Below are 18,691 nucleotides of genomic sequence, written 5' to 3'. Positions count from 1 at the left end.
TCCATCAGGTAACTTGATGCGAACAGCATCTTCCGGAGATAGCACAGGCAAATCGGTAGCATGACCATCATACATCAGCTTTTGCCGGTTCCTGAGTTGCTGCACCTTTTGCAGCACTGGGAGGTGATCCAGGTCTGGTAAGTGTATGGCCGGAACTGTCGTCTGCAAGTCTCTATTCATGAGGAGTTGTGCCGGAGACATACCGGTGGACAGAGGGGTTGCCCTGTACGCCAACAGCGCAAGGTTGAGGTCAGAAGCAGAGTCCGCAGCCTTGCAGAGCAGTTGCTTCACTATATGGACCCCTTTCTCAACCTTCCCGTTGGACTGCGGGTATTGTGGGCTTGAGGTAATGTGGTTGAATTGGTACGACTTGGCGAAATTGGACCACTCTTGGATGTGGAAACAGGGACCATTGTCACTCATGACAGTGAGTGGAATACCATGCCTGGCAAATGTCTCCTTGCAGGCCTTGATGACTGTCCTCGATGTGAGGTCTGACAGCTTCACAACTTCCGGGTAACTTGAGAAGTAATCTATGATGAGCACATAGTCACGCCCATTGGCGTGAAAAAGGTCGATTCCCGCCTTGGACCACGGAGAGGTCACGATCCCGTGTTGCTGGAGTGTTTCTTTCGCCTGAGCAGGCTGGAAACGCTGGCAGGTCGCACAATTGAGGACCATGTTGGATATGTCCTGGCTGATTCCAGGCCAATAGACAGCCTGCCGGGCCCTGCGCCTACACTTTTCGACACCTAGGTGTCCCTTGTGGATTTGTTTGAGCACTAAGCTCTACAGACTGCGAGGAATAACAATACGATCTAGCTTGAGGAGGATCCCCTCGACGACTGTCAGGTCGCCCTTGCCATTAAAGAACTGAGGGCATTGCCCTTTTTGCCAACCATTTGTGAGGTGGTGCATTACACGCTGCAGAAGAGGGTCTTTGGCAGTCTCTTCACGAATGCTGATCACTCTTTCATCTGAGGCCGGGAGGTTGCTGGCACACAGCTGCACTTGTGTCTCAATTTGGCGGATGAAGTCAACCTGTTCACAGGGCGAGGTGATGGAGCGGGACAGGGCAGCCGCAATTATCAGCTCCTTGCGTGGTGTGTATACTAACTCAAAATCATACCTGCGGAGTCGAAGGAGAATGCGCTGAAGCCTGGGCGTCATGTCATTCAAGTCCTTATGAACGATATGGACCAAGGGTCTGTGGTCAGTCTCCCCTAAGAAGGTTGGTAGACCGTAGACGTAGTCATGGAACTTTACAATGCCAGTTAGAAAGCCCAGGCACTCTTTTTCTATTTGGACATACCTCTGTTCAGTAGGACTCATGGCCCTTGACGCATAAGCCACTGGAGCCCAGGACGAGGAGTCATCCTTCTGGAGGAGCACCGCACCAATGCCGTCCTGGCTTGCGTCCATGGAGATTTTTGTCTCCCTGTCTGGGTCAAAAAACACTATTACCGGAGTAGTGGTGAGCTTCGCCTTTAGCTCGAGCCACTATGCTTGATGTGTGGGTAGCCACTGGAATGCAGTGGACTTCTTCAGCAGATGCCTGAGAGCCGTGGTGTGTGATGCCAGGTTGGGAATGAACTTTCCCAAGAAGTTTACCATACCGAGGAAGCGTACTACCGCCTTTATGTCTTCCGGGGTCTTCATGGCGGTAATGGTCTTGACTTTGTCCGAATCTGGTTGCACAGCCTGCTGGGATATCTGGTCGCCCAAGAACTTGATGGATGACATGCCAAAGGAGCACTTGGCCTTGTTCAACTTGAGGCCGTTTGCATGGACACATCAAAAGACTAGTTTGAGACGAGATATGTGTTCCTCGGGGGTTGTGGACCATATGATTACATCATCTACGTAGACACGCACACCCTCAATGCCCTCCATCATCTGCTCCATGATCCTGTGGAAGATTTCAGAGGCTGAGACAATGCCGAACGGCATCCGGTTGTAACATTACCTTCCGAAAGGTGTATTGAACGTGCAGAGCTTCCTGCTGGACTCGTCCAGTTGTATCTGCCAGAAACTATGTGATGCATCTAGCTTTGTGAAGAATTTGGTGTGTGCCATCTTACTGATTAGTCCCTCCCGCTTCGGGATCGGGTAGTGTTACCACATTATGTTCTGGTTAAGATCTTTCGGATCCATGCATATCCGCAACTCTCCTGAGGGCTTCTTCACACAGACCATCGAGCTGACCCAGTCAGTCGGTTCCGTCACTTTGGAGATGATGCCCTGGTCTTGGAGCTCCTGTAGCTGTGCCTTTAAATGTTCCTTCAGAGGAGCCGGCACCCGGCGTGGTGCATGGATTACAGGCGTGGCATCAGGCCTGAGTAGGATCTTGTAGCAGTATGGCAGAGTGCCCATTCCATCAAACACATCCGGGTATTGCGCCAGGATGTCATCAATGTCAGCCTGAAGATCCACATTGGAAGAAGACATGGCATGGACTCGCTGTACGAGGTTGAGTAGCTTGCATGCATGGGCACCAAGCAGGGATGCCTTGTCAGGCTTGACGATTTTGAATCGCAGTGTGACATTGATGGTCTTGTTGGAAACAAACAGATGACAAGATCCTAGTGCAGTTATGGCATTGCCATTATAATCGAGGAGCTGGCAGAAGAATTTTGGGTTGCTTTTTAATGCGGTCAAAATCAGCTTGAGAGATGAGATTGGCTGAAGCACCAGTGTCCAGCTTGAACTGGATGCTGCATTGGTTAACGTGTATGACAGCACGCCATTCGTCCGCGGAATCCACATTGAGGATAGATAGGCATCTTGCTGAATTTGAGGAGGCATATTCACACGTAGTGATGATGCCCACAACGTTAGGGGGACTCCAGGCAGTCGTCCTCTGGATCCGTGGTGCTATCAGGATCAGAATCCAGTAAATCTTGCTGTACACATCGAACACGTTTGCGTTGGAAATAGGATCGCTGGCCCTTGACCGGTGGTGCAGACTTGTACAAGGCTGCATAATGTCCAGGCTTCCCACAATTTACACATCGCCTGCCTTTTGCGGGGCATTGCTGCTTTAAGTGGGCGGTGCCGCAGTTCGGACACATCATGACGTTGACGTTGTTACGCTCCGTGCGTCGTCGCACATGCGTAATGTGGTCAGCCGATGTTCGCACTTGCGCAGTTTAGTCTTCGGCCGCTTCGTTCTCCCGTTCGTGGTGCGCATGCGTGGGACCCTGGGAAAAGCACGTAAAATGGCCGCCTTCATCGATACTGAGGCACCGCATCCGGGTGATTGCTTGCACACTCTCTGCCTCGTGGGAGGCAAGTTATTCCTGTTCTGCCGATTTGAAACGGGACTACTGATTTCTCGCCTGTTCATGCACTTTACACGTCTCAATTGCGACTGGCAGGGTCATGTTTTTAATTTTGAGGCACTGCTCCCACAAAGAGTCGGAATGGACCCCAAACACGATCTGATCCATGATGATGGAATCAGCGGCATCACCACAGTTGCAGGACTGCGCTAATATACGGAGATGATTTATAAAGGATTGGCAAGGTTCATCCTTACCCTGAAGGCGTTGCTGGAAGACATAGCACTCAAAGCTCTCGTTCATTTCGACTTCACAGTGACTGTCGAATTTAGCTAAAACGGTCTTGAATTTGGTCTTGTCCTCGCCGTCGGCACAAGTGAGCAAGTTGAAAATTTGGATGGCTTGGTCCCCCACAGTTGATAGGAGCAGCGCGATTTTTCTGGCATCGGGCGCATCCTCGAGGCCCGAGGCCTCAATGTAGAGAAGGAACCTCTGCTTGAAGACCTGCCAGTTGGCGCCGAGGTTGCCGGAGATCCGTAGCTGTGGAGGGGCCTGGATCTTCCCATGCCACTGGAAGGCACTCGCTGGTCGTCACTGAATCACTCGAGGTAAACCACTTAGATAAAGTAGACTGGTACCATGTCGTGTTATTCACCCTGGGGTAACACAGACTGCAACTGTTACCAAACTTAGACGTTAGTTCAGTATGTTTTATTGAACTTCTGGAGCAGTGCACACAGCTTGCTGTGGGTTGACACTCTACTAATCTAATTGTGCTAACTATAACTAACTAGACCAGACTAGCTCTGAGCCACGTGTAGAAGGTGCTAACTGATATATACACCCTGACTGTCACTCCAGTTGTCACCAGTGGAAAGAAGCAGAGGTGCTGTGCCTCATGCGTTTTCTAGTGTGAAACCCCCTCTAGTGTTCTGCCTGGTGATTGGTTGTGTTCTGCCCTGTGTGTTGATTGGGTGTCTTTCACTGCCTGTCTGTATCTCATGATGTGCATGAGTGCATATTATGACAGGCCCCAGCACCTTTTCCTCCCTCGGGGTGCCCAATGGCCCCCGGGCTTCTCCATGGGACGAGGGTGCGAGCGGAGCCATCCCCGAGGCCCCCCAACACCTGGCACTAGAGAGAATTATTCGAGACAGGATCTACTCCCATTTGGAAGCAAGTGGTCGTATTAGCGAGAGGCAGCATGGTTTTGTGAAGGGGACGTTGTGTCTCACTAACTTGATAGAGTTTTTCGACGAGGTCACAAAGATGATTGATGCAGGTAGGGCAGTGGATGTTGTCTATATGGACTTCAGTAAGTCCTTTGACAAGGTCCCTCATGGCAGACTGGTACAAAAGCTGAAGTCACACGGAATCAGAGGTGAGCTGACAAGATGGATACAGAACTGGCTAGGTCATAGAAGGCAGAGAGTAGCAATGGAAGGGTGCTTTTCTGATTGGAGGGCTGTGATTCATGGTGTTCCGTAGGGATCAGTGCTGAGACCTTTGCTGTTGTCGTATATACAAATGATTTGGAGGAAAATGTAACTGGTCTGATTAGTAAGTTTGCAGACGACACAAAGGTTGGTGGAATTGCGGATAGCGATGAGGACTGTCAGAGGATACAGCAGGATTTAGATTGTTTAGAGACACGTAATGCATTTTGGAAGGTCTAATGCAGGTAGGGAATATACAGCGAATGGTAGAACCCTCAAGAGTATTGACAGTCAGAGAGATCTTGGTGTACAGGTTCACAGGCCACTGAAAGGGGCAGCACAGGTGGAGAAGGTAGTCAAGAAGGCATACGGCATGCTTGCCTTCATTGGCCGGGGCATTGAGTATAAAAATTGGCAAGTCATGGTGCAGCTCTATAGAACCTTAGTTAGGCCACACTTGGAGTATAGTGTTCAATTCTGGTCGCCACACTACCAGAAGGATGTGGAGGCTTTAGAGAGGGTGCAGAAGAGATTTACCAGGATGTTGCCTAGTATGGAGGTCATTAGCTATGAGGAGAGGTTGAATAAATTTGGTTTATTCTCATTGGAACGAAGGAGGTTGAGGGGTGACCTGATAGAGGTCTACAAAATTATGAGGGGCATAGACAGAGTGGATAGTCAGAGACTTTTCCCAGGGTAGAGGGATCAATTACGAGGGGGCATAGGTTTAAGGTGCGAGGGGCAAGGTTTAGAGGAGATGTACGAGGTAAGTTTTTTACACAGAGGGTAGTGGGTGCCTGGAACTCGCTGCCGGAGGAGGTGGTGGAAGCAGGGACGATAGTGAAATTTAAGGGGCATCTTGACAAATACATGAATAGGATGGGAATAGAGGGATATGGACCCCAGAAGTGTTGAAGATTTTAGTTTAGTCGGGCAGCATGGTCGGCGCAGGCTTGGAGGGCCGAAGGGCCTGTTCCTGTGCTGTACTTTTCTTTGTTCTTTGTGCTTTGTACAGAGAGAGAGCGAGACTAGCCCCAGTACAGGGAGAGAGAGAGACCAGTCCCAGCACAGAGAAAGAGAGACAGTGAGACTAGTCCCAGCACAGAGAGAGAGAGAGAGTGAGACTAGTCCCAGCACAGAGAGAGAGAGAGAGAGAGAGACTAGCCCCAGTACTGAGAGAGAGAGAGGGAGTGTGGTAAACCACTGTGTTCTGATATTAGAGGTTTTACGGTAGAACCTGCACTACAGGTTCACCTGGGCCCCTGCATGCTAGCTCCGCCCAGGAGGCGGGTTATAAATATGCGTGTCCTCCAGCTCGCGGCCATTTCGCCAGCTGCTGTGGGAGGCCACACATCTGATACTAACAAAACCTCAGTTTGGTTTCAACTTTGTCTCCAGTCAAATTGATCGTGCCTCAATTTATTAGTATCAGATTCAGAAAATGGACCTCCGTATTAAACCAGATCGTCTGCAGCTGGATCCACACTCAAGCGATGCCAGAAAGGACTTCCAGCACTGGCTAGCTTGATTTGAAGCGTATATCAACGCGGCACCAACCCCTGTTCCGGAGGCTCAGAAGATTCAGATATTGTACTCCAGACTGAGCTCCAAAGTTTTCCCGCTGATCCAGGATGCGCCCAATTATGCTGATGCCATGACTCGACTCAGAGAAAATTATGAACAGAAGACGAACACGCTCTTCGCCAGGCACGTGCTCGCAACTCGTGCTCAACTACCTGGTGAGTCAATCGAGGACTTCTGGAGGGCCCTGATCCCACTAGTTTGGGACTGTGATTGCCAGGACGTTACAGCTAAGGAGCACTCAGGTCTCCTTATGCGGGACGCTTTTGTAACTGGGATTGGGTCCGATATGATCAGGCAGCGGCTCTTAGAAGGGGCCATGCGCGACCTCGCAGAGACCAAAACACTAGCGCTCTCCATGATGATCGTCCAGTCCTACGACCCCAACCGTGCAGCCCGCTCCTCCTACGCTTCATGGGCCCCACACGTAGCCGCCTCAGCGGGGGCGCTACCCACCCAATACGCCTGCGTTATGCGCTGCGATCCCCGGGGGGGCCCCGATGCTACTTTTGCGGCCAGCAAAAACACCCCCACCCTTTGTAAGGCCTGCGGGAAGAAGGGCAACTTCGCTGCGGTGTGCCAGGCCCGCTCAGCGGCCGCGGTCGCCCCCACCCCCCCCCGGTCACGGACAATGGGCGCCGCCATCCTCCTCTCCTCCCCATGCCATGTGCGACCAATGGGCGCTGCCATCTTCTCCGCTGTGCAACACGTGCGTTTCATGGGCGCCGCCATCTGGCTCCACCTCTGCAACGTGCGTTCCACGGGCGCCGCCATTTTGTAATCCCCAGGATCTCCAGGCGCAGCCATCTTGTCCACCCCGCAGGACATGGACACCAACGGCGTTCCAGGACCTCAACTCAACAGCCGCCTCACTACCCGACGATCAACCACGGCTCGCCTCCATGACAATCGACCAGTCTCGACCACAGACTCTGACCAACACATCCACCAGCGTAAAAGTCAACAGCCATGTGACCTCCTGCCTACTGGACTCTGGGAGCACCGAGAGCTTTGTACATCCAAATACGGTAAGGCGCTGCTCCCTTACGGTACACCCTACCAATCAAAAAATCTCCCTGGCCTCCGGATCCCACCGCGTAGCGATCCGGGGGTACTGCACTGTCATGCTCACAGTCCAAGGCGTAGAGTTCCACGCTTTCGCCTCTACGTCCTCCCTAACCTCTACGCTGCACTTATCCTCGGCCTGGACTTCCAGTGCAACCTCCAGAGCCTGACCTTTAAATTCGGCGGACCCTTGCCACCCCTCACCGTGTGTGGCCTCGCGACCCTAAAGATCGACCCTCCTTCCCTCTTTGCCAATCTAACTCCAGATTGCAAACCCGTTGCCACCAGGAGCAGACGGTACAGCACCCAGGAGAAGACCTTCATCAGGTCCGAGGTCCAGCAGTTGCTTCGGGAAGGCATCATCAAGGCCAGCAACAGCCCCTGGAGAGCTCAAGTGGTAGTGGTTAAATCTGGGGAGAAAAGCTGAATGGTCGTGGACTACAGCCAGACCATCAACAGGTACACGCAGCTCGACGCGTACCCCCTCCCACGCATATCTGACATGGTTAACCAGATTGCACAGTACCGGGTCTTCACAACGGTGGACCTGAAATCCGCCTACCACCAGCTCCCCATCCGTAAATCAGACCGTCCATACACCGCCTTCGAGGCAGACGGCCGGCTATATCACTTCCTTAGGGTCCCCTTCGGCGTCACAAACGGGGTCTCGGTCTTCCAAAGGGAGATGGACCGAATGGTCGACTGGTACGGTTCGTGGGCCATGTTTCCGTACGTAGACAATGTGACCATCTGCGGCCATGACCAGCAGGACCACGACGCCAACCTTGCTAAATTTCTCCGCACCTCCACTCTCCTCAACCTCACGTATAACAAGGAGAAGTGTGTGTTCCTCACAAATCGCTTAGCCATCCTCGGCTACGTGGTCCAGAACGGAGTTCTGGGGCCCGATCCCGACCACGTGCGCCCCCTCATGGAGCTCCCCCTCCCCCACTGCCCCAAGGCCCTCAAACATTGCCTGGGGTTCTTCTCATATTACGAGCAGTGGGTCCCAAACTATGCGGACAAGGCACTCCCACTCATACAGTCCACTCACTTCCCCCTGATGGCCGAGGCCCAACAGGCCTTCGCCCGGATCAGAGCTGATATTGCCAAAGCTGGAATGCACGCTGTAGACGAAACACTTCAATCAGGCAGGCAGGCCCGTGACATTCTTTTCCCGCACCCTCCATGCCTCTGAAATTCAGCACTCGTCCTTCGAAAAAGAGGCCCAGGCTATTGTTGAGGCTGTGCAACATTGGAGGCATTACCTGGCCGGCAGGAGATTTAATCTCCTCACTGACCAACGGTCAGTAGCCTTCATGTTCAACAACACACAGCGGGGCAAGATCAAAAATGATAAAATCTTGCGGTGGAGGATCGAGCTCTCCACCTATAATTACGAGATTAAGTATCGCCCTGGCAAACTCAACGAGCCCCCAGATGCCCTATCCAGAGGTACATGTGCCAGCGCTCAGGTAGACCGACTCCGGACCCTGCATGACAGCCTTTGTCACTCGGGGTCACACGGTTGTACTATTTCATTAAGGCACGAAATTTGCCCTACTCCGTCGAGAATGTAAGGACAATCACCAGGGACTGTCAGGTCTGTGCGGAGTGCAAGCCGCACATCTATCGGCCGGACCGCGCGCGCCTGGTGAAGGCCTCCCGCCCCTTTGAATGCCTCAGTGTGGATTTCAAAGGCCCCCTCCCCTCCTCCGATCGACACACATATTTCCTCAGTGTGATCGATGAATCCTCCTGGTTTCCCTTCGCCATCCCATGCCCCGGACATGACGTCTGCCACCGTCATTAAAGCCCGTAATTCTATCTTCACTCTGTTCGGCTTCCCCGCCTACATCCACAGTGACAGGGGATCCTCATTCATGAGTGATGAGCTACGTCAGTTCCTGCTCAGCAGGGGTATCGCCTCCAGCAGAACGACGAGCTGCAACCCCCGGGGAAACGGACAGGTAAAAAGGGAGAATGGGACGGTATGGAGGGCCGTCCAGCTGGCCCTACAATCCAGGAATCTCTCAGCCTCCCGCAGGCAAGAGGTCCTCCCTGATGCACTACATTCCATTCGCTCATTACTCTGCACTGCCACTAACAGTACACCACATGAACGTCTTTTTGCCTTCCCCAGAAAGTCCACATCCGGGGTATCGCTCCCAACGTGGCTCACAGCTCCGGGAACCGTGCTTCTCCGTAAACATGTGCGGCTCCACAAGGCGGATCCGTTGGTGGAGAGGGTGCACCTACTCCACGCAAACCCACAGTACGCCTATGTGGCGTACCCCGACGGCCGCCAGGATACCGTCTCCCTCAGGGACCTGGCACCAGCAGGTTCCACCCCCACAACACCCCCGTCACGCCGGAGCCCCCCTCCCCTCCCCTGCCACTCCCATCACCCCCCTAGCACCGTCCGTCCTCCATCTGCCCACGCCCGTCGATGAAGAGGATTTTGGCACGCTCCAGGAGTGAACTTTGACCACAGCATCGCCATCACCACTTCGCCGATCTCAAAGGACCATCAAGACACCGGACCGGCTGAACTTTTGACCGGCCCACCGGATGCCAAGAGACATTTTTTTTTGCGACTCTGTAAATATTAAAATTTCTGATTGTATATAGTTATCCACCACCCCCGCCGGACTCAATTTTAACAGGGGGTGAATGTGGTAAACCACTGTGTTCTGATATTAGAGGTTGTAAGGTGGAAGCTGCAATACAGGTTCACCTGTGGCCCCTGCATGCTAGCTCTGCCCAGGAGGCGGGGTATAAATAAGCGTGTCCTCCAGCTCGCAGTCATTTCGCCAGCTGCTGTGTGAGGCACACATCTGATACTAATAAAGCCTCAGTGTGGATTCAATTTTGTCTCCAGTCAAATTGATCGTGCCTCAGAGAGAGACTAGCCCCAGTACAGAGAGAGAGAGAGAGAGAGAGACTAGTCCCAGTACAGAGAGAGAGAGACTAGTCCCAGTACAGAGAGAGAGAGAGAGAGAGACTAGTCCCAGTACAGAGAGAGAGAGACTAGTCCCAGTACAGAGAGAGAGAGAGAGAGAGAGAGACTAGTCCCAGTACAGAGAGAGAGAGACTAGTCCCAGTACAGAGAGAGAGAGAGAGAGAGAGTATAGTCCCAGTACAGAGAGAGAGAGACTAGTCCCAGTACAGAGAGAGAGAGAGAGAGACTAGTCCCAGTACAGAGAGAGACTAGTAGTCCCAGTACAGAGAGACAGAGAGAGAGAGACTAGCCCCAGTACAGAGAGAGAGAGAGAGAGACTAGCCCCAGTACAGAGAGAGACTAGCCCCAGTACAGAGAGAGAGACACAGAGAGAGACTAGTCCCAGTACAGAGAGAGAGGGAGAGACTCGCCCCAGTACAGAGAGAGAGAGAGAGAGACTAGTCCCAATACAGAGAGAGAGAGAGACTAGTCCCAGTACAGAGAGAGAGAGAGACTAGTCCCAGTACAGAGAGAGAGAGAGAGAGAGAGAGAGAGACTAGTCCCAGTACAGAGAGAGAGAGAGAGAGACTAGCCCCAGTACAGAGAGAGAGAGAGAGACTAGTCCCAGTACAGAGAGAGAGAGAGAGAGAGAGTCTAGTCCCAGCACAGGGAGAGAGACTAGTCCCAGTACAGAGAGTGAGAGAGACTAGTCCCAGTACAGAGAGAGATAAAGAGACTAGTCCCAGTACAGAGAGAGAGAGAGACTAGTCCCAGTGCAGAGAGAGAGAGAGAGAGAGACTAGCCCCAGTACAGAGAGAGAGAGAGAGAGACTAGTCCCAGCACAGAGAAAGAGAGAGACTAGTCCCAGTACAGAGAGAGACTAGTCCCAGTACAGAGAGAGAGACAAATCCAGTACAGAGAGAGAGAGAGAGACCAACCCCAGTACAGAGAGAGAGAGAGTGAGAGACTAGTCCCAGTACAGAGAGAGAGCGGGAGGGAGACTAGTCCCAGTATAGAGAGAGAGAGACTAGTCCCAGTACAGAGGGAGAGACTAGCCCCAGTACAGAGAGAGAGAGACTAGTCCCAGTACAGAGAGAGAGAGAGAGAGAGAGACTAGTCCCAGTACAGAGAGAGAGAAAGAGACTAGTCCCAGTACAGAGAGAGAGAGAGACTAGTCCCAGTACAGAGAGAGAGAGAGAGAGAGAGACTAGTCCCAGTACAGAGAGAGAGAAAGAGACTAGTCCCAGTACAGAGAGAGAGAGAGACTAGTCCCAGTACAGAGAGAGAGAAAGAGATTAGTCCCAGTACAGAGAAAGAGAGAGTCTAGTCCCAGTACAGAGAAAGAGACTAGTCCCAGTACAGAGAGAGAGAGAGACTAGCCCCAATACAGAGGGAGAGAGAGAAAGAGACTAGTCCCAGTACAGAGAGAGAGAGAGAGAGAGACTAGTCCCAGTACAGAGTGAGAGAGACTAGCCCCAGTACAGAGAGAGAGAGAGAGAGAGACTAGCCCCAGTACAGAGAGAGAGAGAGAGAGAGACTAGGCCCAGTACACAGAGAGAGAGAGAGTCTAGTCCCAGTACAGAGAGAGAGAGAGAGAGACTAGTCCCAGTGTGGTGTTGGGTGCTCTGAGGTACAGATGAACCAACACGGTTGCAATTGGTACAACGCTGTTTTATTTCAACTTGTTATTTACCGATCTGTCTTGGTACTCCGCACGTGGTGACTCTCTGAGTGTCTTGTTAATCAGGTCCTGTCCTTGTCCTTGTCTCCAGATCGACTGCCCACCAGGTGTCGTGTTTCTTGTCTTATACTGTCTCTGTCCTTGTCTGTGATTGGCTGCCGTGTTATGTGTGCTAATTGGTCTGTTGGTCTGTCTATCATGATGTGTGTGTTTGAATATCATGACATCCCCCCTTTTTTTACAAGATTATGTGCCTACGTGGTTATAAATATGAATGTGTCCTGAGTGCAGCTAAAGGTGTGTGTGCGTGATATTTACAGCATGTACATGTGGCGTAACTATATACATGGGGCGATGTCAGGTGTGGCATGCTAACGAGGTTGTACCATAACAAAAGAAGAAAAACTTTGAAGTGTGGTCCAGTCAAACGAGATCTGGAACGATAAAACAGTAACATGTTACAATACAATAGTTTCTAAACTTTGACGTGTGAACAGTCTCTAAGTCCAGTCTAGTAGGTGGGCGACGAATACGGGTTGACCGCCTCAAGGGTGGGTCGAGAACCACCGGCTGAGGTGCGAGCCTGGCGACGGGTGGCGACAGAAGTGGCATGGTCTGTGGCAGCTCCACGAAGTCACTATCAGGAACCAGTGGAGGACACGGCGTCTGTGTGTGGTTCCGTTGCGAGCGTGGAAGTAGGCGAAGGGCTCGCCGATTGCGCCTACGCACCGATCCATCCGTTATGCGTACCAGGAACGAGGTGGAGTCTTTTTCTTTTTATGTTTGTGGTGGTGCTGTCGGATGGCATCTTGTAGCTGATGGGTCGTTGACATTGAAGAGGTACCATCAACAATATCATTCAAGGTCATGGATGTGCCAGATGTTGAAGTCGGATGGTTCTGGCCACATGCAGTGCTGGAAGCGTGATTCTGCTGAGAAGCGTTGAAGCATGTCGCTTTGGAGACAGAATTGCTGCTCGCATCCATGTCTGGTGATGGTGTGAAACTAGAACCTTGCATCTGATAGGAAAATGCTACCTGGCCAGGCTGTGGTGCAGCAAATCCTGGGCAGTAACTAAGGCATCCAGTCTGTAGTGCAGATTGCGCTGGCGGTAGTCCGCCTTCGGTCTTGATTCCATTAGCGGGCAATCCGCAGTGCTGGCCTGTTTGAGAATATGCTGCATAGACTGCTGGCTGCTGCATGCCTGAATACTGGGTTTGTCCAGCATGAGCTGTCATTGGCCGCACTGTCAGTGTGGAACAAATGTGTGTACATAGCTGTGGTGAAAATTGGTATATTCCTCTGGGACTGTAGCTGCTGCTTGTTATTGCTGACCCAGTGTGATTGTCACGTGATCCATCTCCTGTCGTTGTAGCATCTGCTGTCACCCTGAGCGTGCCATCACTGAGGTTGCGACACTGCCTGTCTGGAGTAAAGTCTGGCTTACGTGAATCAGAGTCGGCGTTTGGTTGCTCCCCATCTGGAGTCTGGTCTTTTTTTTGTTGGTGCTCCCCGTCCGGAGTCTTAGCAGGTTCACTGGAGTCAGCTGAGATTTCTTGAAGCTGCACTTCTGGAGTCGGAACATGCAGGAATGCATTGACTAGTGGAGAGGTTCGAGCACTTGAGGGTGGAAGTAGTGTGGTGTCATCGTAGTCACCAGTGGTCTCACCGTGATCGTCGAGTGCCTCTGTACGCACTAGCTGAGGTCTGTCACTTTGCACCTTTTGCATGGGAAGTGGGATGCTGTCGTCACCCGTTTCACATACCGTGGGTAGATCCTCAGTAGCTGTTTGCTGTTCACTAGGGTTGGGTAAATTGTCAGAGTTTTCATCTGGTGGTGCAAACCATGTGGGTGGACTGTCATTGTCTTGCCGTTGTCCTTCATTTGGGCTTTTCTTCTTTGGAATTTTAAATCTTCCCCCAGACATTACAGAACCTTGTTCATTTCCCTCAATTTCTCCCATATGTAGGGCATCAAATGTTGGTTCCAATGTTTCTTTCGTCATTGTACTAGTTTCCAAAGAACAGTCCGTTTCAATTTTCTTCTCAGTTACTTCATATGTATCCTTTTCTAATGTACATGCCTTCATAGTCTCTGGGTCTGATTTTGCTGGGACTGGCATAGTCACAGTCTCTCTTTTACTGTTCTCAATTGCCCACATTCTACTCCCCAGACATAAATGCTTACTCTCTGGAGTTAATGTGGTACAATGGATAATCGGGTCAACCTTATCTGCATGTTCACCATCACTGGAAAGCACAATTGGTTCACTTGAAACTGCTACGGGTTTTAAGTGCTTTGTCTGGCTACTCGATGTCGGTGTCCTCAGAATTCTTGCTCCAATGTTCTGCTCATTTATCAGTGGAGTGTGCATAGGTTCAATGCGATTAATATTCCCATCAGGGTTTGAAGAGTCATTACTGACTAACTGCTGCTCTCTGAAGTTGGGACTCTGCGGTTTTGTGTTGAAGGGAGACAGTTGTCCCTGCTGTAGATATGATTCAGGTTGTGTTATTTCCATTAAATGAGGATCAATGTCTTGTCCATTTTTTCGATCCGTACTAAAGCAATGGCAATTTTCAGTCTGCTCCTTGCAAGTTAGACATACAAGTAATTTCTTTAGCAAATCCTCAGCATCCTTCTGTGACTGTGCAGCATTATTAATATCTCTTCGGCTATAATGATCCTGAAGGTCAGCGCATAATCCTTTTTTCTTCAGGCTTGGAAGAGGCGATTCCTTTGGCTTGTCTTCATTTGGGCTTGAACAGTCATCAGCGCTGTGCCCTTCATTGTAGCATGATAGACCGTCATGGTCGTCCTGATGTGCATTGGAGCGTGGGAGACTGTTATAGCCTTCTTGTTGTTTACGTGAGCATGGCAGACTTGCATCATCTGCCGCTAGTTGGTCAGAGGAGGTTGCTAGACCCTCATGGTCTTGTTCCTGCAAGGACTGCGCATTGGAGTCTTGCGTTGCTTCCCTCGTAGGGTCGGGAACGCTGAGCGGGGCGTGGACCACGCTCTGTGTGGCAGCAGGCCGCTCTCTGCGGGCTTGTACCGCTTTCTGTCTCTTAATTTCAGGCTGCAGCATCATCCTGCACTGATGAGTTGGGACGTCGTATCTGCTGGGTTGAAGATCCTCAGATCCAAAAAGTGAATCCGCATCTGCGTCGGATTCAATGCGGGGGTCGCCAATGTGCAACACGAAAGGTTCGTCCGGGTCGTAGTCGTCTAGGACCATGGAGCTGTCATTGGGCTCGCGAGGTCCGGAAAAAATGTAAAGATTGGTATCGAAGTATTCGAGGTCGGAATCATCGGTTTGTGCGTAGGTAACTGCTTGTTGCAGGGTTCTTCGGAGGTTAAATTCATTTCCTGGTTCAATTTGAGGCATTGTGCTGTCATTCCAGGTGAAGGAAGGTTGTTTTACAGCTTTAAAAGATTTTTTCCTTGATTTGGGACGTTTCCCCTTTAAATTGGATTTGGGACGTTTCCCCTTTAAATTGGTGCGCTCTGAGGCCTCTGACGTCATGACGCGCGTGACGTAGCACGTAGGAAGCGATTGCGCATGCGCAGATCGCTGTTCCTTTACCGATGGCCGTTTTCTTGATTGCGCATGCACGGCGTCTCGCGCATGCGCAAACAAAACTTCCGGTTCGCCGTACGTCTCGCGCAACTGCGCTAGTGTACTCCCTTTAGCAAGATGGCCGCCGACCTCGACCCAAATCGCTCTCTGGTCCGGGATTTCGGCCTCGAGGTGAGTACTGCTGCTTTTCCTACCTTTCCTTGCCAATTGGAGTGTGTTTTCCTCACAGTATTTGGCGAATTTGTCCAGGACTGCCTGGAAGTTGTACCTGTTTTGCCCCTTGGAGAACTTGAATTTTTAAAAGATTTCTTCTGCTCCTGCACCGGCGATGATGAGGAGAAACTCTACTTTTTCATTATCGGCCAGGTCTTTAGGTTCGGCTGCCACCAGGAAGAATTCAAACGTTTGCCGGAATCGCTGCCAGTTTTCGCAGAGATCGCCGTGGCACTGGAGCGGCTGCGGAACCGGGAGCTTGTACATCTTGCCTGGGTATTGCTGGTTGTCTCTGTACGCTGAGGTATGGCGGCGGGTATCGATCCATTCACTGGTATCATGTGGTGTTGGGTGCTCTGAGGTACAGATGAACCAACACGGTTGCAATTGGTACAACGCTGTTTTATTTCAACTTGTTATTTACTGATCTGTCTTGGTACTCCGCACGTGGTGACGCTCTGAGTGTCTTGTTAATCAGGTCCTGTCCTTGTCCTCATCTCCAGATCGACTGCCCACCAGGTGTCGTGTTTCTTGTCTTATACTGTCTCTGTCCTTGTCTGTGATTGGCTGTCGTGTTATGTGTGCTAATTGGTCTGTTGGTCTGTCTATCATGATGTGTGTGTTTGAATATCATGACACCCAGTACAGAGAGAGAGAGAGACTAGGCCCCGTACAGAGAGAGAGAGAGAGAGACTAGTCCCAATACAGAGAGAGAGAGAGAGAGACTAGTCCCAGTACAGAGAGAGAGAGAGACTTGTCCCAGTACAGAGAGAGAGAGAGAGACTACTCCCAGTACAGAGAGAGAGAGAGAGACTAGACCCAGCACAGAGAGAGAGAGAGAGAGAGACTAGTCCCAGTACAGAGAGAGAGAGAGAGAGAGACTAGTCCCAGTACAGAGAGAGAGAGAGAGAGACTAGTCCCAGTACAGAGAGAGAGACTAGTCCCAGTACAGAGAGAGAGAGTGTCTATCCCAGTACAGAGAGAGTGAGAGAGACTAGCCCCAGCACAGAGAGAGAGAGAGAGACTAGTCCCAGTGCAGAGAGAGAGAGAGAGAGTCTAGCCTGTGTACAGAGAGAGAGAGAGTCTAGTCCCAGTACAGAGAGAGAGAGAGAGAGAGACTAGCCCCAGTACAGAGAGAGAGAGAGACTAGTCCCAGTAATGAGAGAGAGAGAGAGAGAGACTAGTCCCAGTACAGAGAGAGAGAGATTAATCCCAGTACAGAGAGAGAGAGAAAGAGAGACTAGTCCCAGTACAGAGAGAGAGAGGGAGACTAGCTGTGGTGAATGTATTATACTAATAATCCACCATTGTATCTGTGCTATGCTGTTGCCCTTGTATTTGTATCTATGCTATGCTGTTGCCCTTGTGGGCTCCGCCTATGGGCCATTTTATGGCACTATCCATAAGGTGACGTTGGGGCCTGTATGGGCTCCGCCCATGGCTCCTCCCCCTGAAGGGAGGTATAAAGAGCAGTCGACCTGTAGGCGGTTCTCAGTGTTAGATCAGTCGCAGGCAGGCACTGTTCTAGTTGATTAAAGCCACAGTTTATTTCTACTCATGTCTCTAGTGAATTGATGGTCGCATCAGAGAGACTAGTCCCAGTACAAAGAGAGAGAGAGAGACTAGCCCCCAATGCCAGGCCTGGAGGCCTGCTCTGGTATCGACCAGTGTCTGTATGTTAACAGCCATGGAGCTCAGGGAGTGGGCCATCCCTGACTGGGATTGTGCCATTTCCCTCAGGGACTGTGCCACCTCCCTCTGGGAGTGTGCCACCTCCCCCTGGGACTGTGCCACCTCCCTCTGGGACAGTGCCACCTCCCTCTGGGACGGTGCCACCTCCCTCTGGGACTGTGCCACCTCCCTCTGGGACTGTGCCACTTCCCTTTGAATCTGTGCCACTTCCCTCTGGGACTGTGCCACTTCCCTTTGAATCTGTGCCACTTCCCTCTGGGACTGTGCCACCTCCCTCTGGGATGGTGCCATCTCGCTCTGGGTCTGTGCGATGCCGGCCAGCAGCTGGGCAATGGCACGGACGCTCTCAGCCATGGCCTGCTGAGACTGGGCCACGCTGAGGAGTGCCGCTGCAATCTGCAACTGGCTCTGGCACATGGCCGCCTGTGAGTGGGCAGCCATGTCCTGGACCATGGCCCCCGCCTGCACAGATAGCCCCAGGCCTTGCATAACCTGACCCATATCCAACACCATCACCCCCATAGCCTCAAACGTGGACGGCACCCATGCAGTTTCAGCCTGGGTGGCACGCATGACCGGCACCACTCCCTGCTCCTGCACGCGGTTGGACCCCTCCACCTGCGTCTGCAGGTGCTGCAAGCTGGCCGTCATCCCGTTGTCTGATTCCTGGGTCTCTCACTGATCTATGGGTGGGAGTGGATATTCCAGGAACCTGGGACTCCTCTGGGCGGCAGCTGGTTGCTGGGGCTGGGCTGCCCTCCGACTATCCGGCGCCTCGGCTGCTCCTACCTCCACCTGCTATACCAGAGCGGCTGTGTGGTGCTCATCAGTAAGTGCCCCAGGAGCCTCCTCACTAAAGATCCCAACCGAGGTGATAGTCTCTGCAATGGTGGAGGGTGTTGGAGAATGCAGTGGCGGGAAGTCTATGCCATCATCGGGCCCGATGTCCGGGGTCTCCCGTGTCGTGTTGTGCTGTCTGTTGGTTTCCTGTGTCATTGTGTGCTCTGTGTCCGTCCCCTGTGCGTTGGTCCTCTGTGTCGTTGGGTGCTCTGTGTCCGTCCCCGTGTCATTGGGTGCTCTGTGTCCGTCCCCTGTGCGTTGGTCCTCTGTGTCGTTGGGTGCTCTGTGTCCGTCCCCGTGTCGTTGGGTGCTCTGTGTCCGTCCCCTGTGCATTGGTCCTCTGTGTCGTTGGGTGCTCTGTGTCCGTCCCCTGTGCGTTG

The sequence above is a fragment of the Scyliorhinus torazame genome, chromosome 15, assembly GCF_047496885.1.
Source record: "Scyliorhinus torazame isolate Kashiwa2021f chromosome 15, sScyTor2.1, whole genome shotgun sequence".
NCBI lineage: Eukaryota > Metazoa > Chordata > Chondrichthyes > Carcharhiniformes > Scyliorhinidae > Scyliorhinus > Scyliorhinus torazame.
Note: the sequence above shows the minus strand (reverse complement) of the source record.